This window comes from Tupaia chinensis, unplaced genomic scaffold (genome assembly GCF_000334495.1).
Source record: "Tupaia chinensis unplaced genomic scaffold, TupChi_1.0 Scaffold145441_1, whole genome shotgun sequence".
Taxonomy (NCBI): domain Eukaryota; kingdom Metazoa; phylum Chordata; class Mammalia; order Scandentia; family Tupaiidae; genus Tupaia; species Tupaia belangeri.
Window position 1 is genome coordinate 78,067 of NW_006205300.1, and position 5,761 is coordinate 83,827.

General features: G+C 41.3%; 1 pseudogene; it reads left to right on the plus strand.

Annotated features, from left to right (window-relative positions):
* The first annotated feature begins 4,411 nt into the window (after positions 1-4,411).
* The window catches only part of LOC102493965 (ankyrin repeat domain-containing protein 46 pseudogene), a 4,961-nt pseudogene continuing 3,611 nt past the window's right edge, over positions 4,412-5,761 (plus strand).

Sequence of the window (5,761 nt, forward strand, 5' to 3'; positions counted from 1 at the left end):
AGTCTCTCTCCTTTACCCAGACTCAGATCCTGGGGCCACAAGAAGCAGGGAACCCTGAGGGATTGGCAGTTGGGTTCAGCGGTCTTGATCCTTCCTGCAGGCCAAGACTTCATTTCCCCATCTTTTGAGCAACGAATATGTCCATAATGCCCCAAATTAGAATTGTGGTTGTAGGAAGCTCAGGGTCTCTTTGGGGGAACACCCCAGAAAACTAATCACATGTGTCAGATATGACTGGAGGAGCCCAGCAGGGAGTAGGCAATAGGAGGCAGGAGTGCTCCCAGTAAGGAGATGGCCACATGTGCTAACAGTGGACTTTGAACAGAGCCTGGTTGGGGTGATCCTCCTCTTGGGGCACCTTCTGTGTTTTGGGAACTCCACTGGCAGAAGAGGTAATGGAGGTGTCATTTCCTGTATGACGTGCCTTTTCTGCAGTCAGCACCTCCCAGCTGGCTGAGAAGTTTCTTGGGGGCCACCTGGGTCAGGAAAAGTCTCGGGTCTCAGTTCTGATCTAATCCTGGAGGTCTAGTAGGAGTTTTGTGACTCCTGTGACCATGGGCAAGTATCATAACTCCCTTTGGCTTAGCCTGCTGATCTGAAAAATGAGGATGTGGTGTTAACTGGTTAGGGTTGTGGAAGTTTGGGTTAGTAGGTGTCCAGTCCTTTAACTCCTGTCTCCTGCAGAGTGTAGACCTCAGGGACAAGGGTAAGACCTGCTTACCTTGGCATCCTCCAGAGCCTCCATGTCATTGCCAGCCCCAGGGAGACAATAAGAACCAAGGAACAGATACATTGGGGGGTATTTCTGAGTGTACTCACAGAACAAGTCCAATTTCCTGGCCTTGGATACAGATCACCCCTCAGAGTCTCCACCAGGTAGAGGATATGGTAAAAATGACCCCATTTTCACCTGCCTGGTCCCTGCCCTGCACTGTGTGGCTCAGCAAAGCCTCCCTCCCTGGTTGACTTTTGGGTGATACCTTCCCAGCTTTTTTGCTCTTCTGCAAGCCTCAGGAGCACTTGATCAGGGTCCCTGCTGGAGGACACTGGACCTGGGAGAGTTGCAGTAGTGAAAAGACTGCATAGAAGGCTGTGATAAGTCAGGGACATATGATGGAGTAGAGCTTATGAAGAATGTAAAACTAACAGATCAATAGGCCCAGCAGTGCCATATACATGGCATTTCCTGTATGTACAAAAGGCAGAACAGGAGGAAGTGGAAACCATAAGTTTGTCAAATAGCAAGCAAGGAGATGGTAGGGGTAGACCTCGTGTGACTGGCAGTTTATATTTATTTTGTTTGAAATGTATTTTGCCAAGGAATTTTTTTTCTGTGCATCTTTTTTTCTACATTTAGTTCTTTATTATTCACAAGAGAGCTATCTTTGAATTGGGTAGACTGTAGAGATGTATTCTTCCTCTATCCTATCATAACTAGGTATCTTTTTAATTTTATTATTTTTTATTTTAATTTTTTATATACATTCAATCATATTATTTACTTTACAAAGTGAACATTTCAATATGTGAACATTTCTCCTCAGTCCAGTTGATCAAAGTATCTTCCACCAATAACACCACACCTCCCCATCCCATCAATGCTCTGTCTCTATATCCCTCCTCCAAATGTCCTTCCTTAGGTTCCATTTCTCTACACACAGCACTTCTGGCACTAACCCCCATCTCTTGTGTTTGTACAACCTTAGGTCAATCAGTTGCAGTCATAGAGTGCAGACACTCGGTATATATTAAGTGGGGACATACAATGTCTCTCCTTCATAGTCTGGCTTGCTTCACTCAGCAGTAGATCTTCCATATTTTTCCACTTTCTGTCAAAAGCCAGGGTTTTGTTGCTTTTTATAGCTGAATAGTATTCCATAGAGTATATGTGCCAAGCAATTTTAGGCTTACAGAAAGAGTTCACATATGCCCTTCATTTCCACACCCAGCCACCTTTCCCGTTATTAACATCTTGTATTCCTGGGACTATGTGTCGCTTTGATGAGCCCATGCTGCCCCATTGTTGTAATATTAATGTGTCCACAGTTTACTCACTCTTCTGTTGTACCTTCCATGGGCTCTGCCACACATGTAATGATGAATACTAATTGTTACATTGTCATACAGAGTATCATTGCATCTCTCCTGCACCCACTTATTCATGTTTCTGTTACTTCCCCATATTCCTGCCAACACTTAACTTTTACTGTCTCCATAGACTTTCCTTTTCTTTTTTTTAAGAATTATTTTAACTTTATTTACTTTTTAATTTTATGTTTATTTATTTACATTTTTTATATGTATTTTTAATTTGACCAGAGAAGGGCATAGTGAGACCAGGAGCGGGGTATGGGAGGTGAGTGAGAAAGCAAGCTGCCAGGTCTGAGACCCAAACCACAGTCGCCGATGTGGGAGTCCAACACCCCCAACCACCACACTACCTGCCAGCCCGAGTTTTCCCTTTTCTTGAGTTTTGTAGTTGGAAATCATACAGTAGGTTACCTGTTCAGATTGACTTATTTTGCTTATCAGTCTGAAGTAAGAACCCCTCCATGTCTCTTCCTGATAGGTTTATCTTTCTTTTGTGATTGGGGAAAACATGTGGTGTTTTGTTCTGTGTTTAGACAAGGTCTTGCTATGTTATAGTCCCTCTGCCCCAGTCTCCTGAGTAGCCAGTACCTCAGACTGAGCCACCACCCCACATTTTCTTTATTCATCCATCTTCAGTAGATATTTGACATACTTTTTACCTTTTGTCTATAGTAAACAATTCTGCTATTATTCTATGTACAAAAATCTCTTCTTGTCTCCACCTTTAGCTTTTAGGAGGTGTATTCTGAGAAGCAGAATTGTCTGATCCTATAGTAATGCTATAGTAATGCTAATCTTAGTCATTTTTTTCTTTCTCTCTCTCTCTCTCTCTTTTTTTTTAAGAGGTTTTTGCTACAGGGCACATGCGCTCACCAGAAAGACAGAGAGAGACAGAAAGCAAGAAATCACCCCTCAGGGAGGATGGCCACGCCACAGTCCCTTCTCCTCCATTCTCCTCTCGGGATCTTGGGCATGCACACACACGTACCCAGCGTGAGTTTAAGCCACTGGGGCCAGGATTCAAACCAGGGTCCACTACATGGGAGTCCAGCGACATAGCCATTATGCTAACTGCTGGTCCCAATCTTAGTATTTTGAAGAAACACCATACTGTTTTTTATTACAATTGTACCACTTTACATTCTAACCAATAATGAACTAGGGTTCCAATTTCTCCATATTTTTCCAGCACTTGGTATTTTGTTTACTTGATAGTAGCCATTCCAACGTGTTGTGAGCCATTCTGTATTTTATTTGCACTTCTAAAACAGTTATTGATGTTGTGAATTTTCTCATGCACTGCATAATGGACATTTATATATCTTCTCTGAAGAAGGATCTATTCAAATCCTTTATCCATTTTTTTTGTAAAGTGTATGATTTATTTATATTTAAAAGACATTAACTCCTTATCAATATATGGTTTGCAAATATATTCTTATATTCTGTTGGTAACTTTATCACTCTGATGATTGATGAAAGTTTTAAATTGCATTTTAAGTTGACAGAGAGCTGGTACACTCACCATAGAACCACGGGGGCATAAAGAGAGGAACTACAGCAATATGAAATGACATAAACACATAATGACAAAATAAGTAGACAGCTGGAGAATAGGCCCTGAGTAAGTGGAGACACTACTAATAGTTACGTGCAATTGGGCAGGGCTACCAGCCTGCCTTTGTAGCCTTAGTGGAAACCAACCCAAAGGTGGTCCACAAACAAATGAATGGATGAAAAATGTGTGGCACATATACTCTGTGGATTACTATTCAGCCATAAAAATCAACAATACCCTGGCATTTAATAGAAAGTGGTCCGATATGGAGGATCTATTGCTGAGTGAAGTAAACCAGGCTATGAAAGAAAGATATTGTATGTATCATGTTTAAAAACTTAATGAGAGTTATAATAGTAATAATAATCTGAAAAAATGATAAAAAGCTATTTGTTGATGACAATGTAGATAATAATGTCATTGTCTTGACTGATATGCATGGTATTCATAAATGTAATACAGTGTAAAGATACATGTGATTCACTGTAATATAAATAAGATTGTGATAATAAATTAAATTAAATTTTTAAAAATACAAGTTAGGGCCATGGGAAAAGAAGGTTCAGATCCTTAAGCAATAGGGCTTTGTGTACTCCAGGTACTTTTCTGCTGTGCCCCGTGGTTGCGTCTTCCTGTGTCAACTCAAAAGTCATTTTTAGGGTTATAGGGAAAATCTTATGGCATCCCTGTGGTACATCAAATGCACAAACTTAAACCTAACTTAAACCAAGTGTCCTTAAATTTTAAATGGCAACAACTGCCATGGATGAAGCGCTTTACCCTGACAATATGAATAAGCGATCATTGAAAGAAGATATTTACACACAAGAGCTGGATAGAGAAGATCCTTTCATTCTGAAGTATAACCAGTGACAGACAAACAGAAGGATCTGTGCAGCAGCAGCCAGTGAGAAGAGCAGAGGCTGGAGACTGCCTTGGGACCTCCATTGTTTCCCATCTGTTCCAGATGCCATCCAAAAGGTTTTTCTCCCAACTCCCTCCACTGCCATTTAATTCCAGAACCTGCACAGTGGCAGGCAGAGAGAATTGAGACCAGAGACCACCTTGGGACCTCCACTGCCTTCTGATTTTTCCAGATGCCACCAAAATCATCTCACTCCCACCTCCCTTCAACACTGTTAACCGCAGAATCTATGCAGCAGCAGCAAGTGAGAAAAATTGAGGCAGGAGACCACTTTAGAACTCTCGCTGCCTTTTGGCCACTAAGGAATATTTTCAGATGTCATAGTTTTCTAAAGCAGTTTCCTACTTTATTCTCCAGTTGAAATCCTGCAGCTCAGCCCCAGGTGCACCTGTTCTCAATAAATTGGGAGGCCATTGGAATATCCAGTTCCAGCAACAACAGTGCAGGTTGCAAGGTGAGTGAGTGTCAAGGAGATGGAGCTGCAGAAAGGCCTCAGATCACCTCCTCCCACATGCATTTGAACTCTCAGAATTAACTCTAAGAAACTAGAAAGACACATATAATTAATGACCAGAAACTAGCACAGAGGCATAAGAAATATAAGAAACTAAGAAAATATCTCTTCTCAAGGATAAAGAACAACTCCTCATCATCCACAGACAGTACATCAAAACTCATGGAAATGTCAGAAAAAAGATTCAGAATACTCATAGTAAAAAAAAAAAAAAAAAAAAAAAACCAAAGACACCTTCATGGCTCCTGCGAACTACCCATTTTGGGAGAAACAGAATAATGAAGATTTCCCACTGATAATTTGGCCTCCAGCACACAAAAGTTGCGTGGAGAGGCAAAAGAGGGAACAGGCCTTCTTGAAGACATACCTTCATGGCTCCTACGAACTACCCATTTTGGGAGAAACAGAATAATGAAGATTTCCCACTGATAATTTGGCCTCCAGCACACAGAAGTCATGTTATTTAACTTTCAAGTTTGGGAAGAAACCGACCATCCACCAGATGACTAGAAATCACTGCAGGACCACAAGAAATATAGGAAAGCAGGAAAGTACCTCTCCTCCAAGGGAAAAGGATGACTCCTCTTCATCCACACACAGTTCAATGGAAATCATGGAAATGTCTGATAAAGAATTCAGAACATTCATAATGGCAAAGCTAACAGAGATGGAG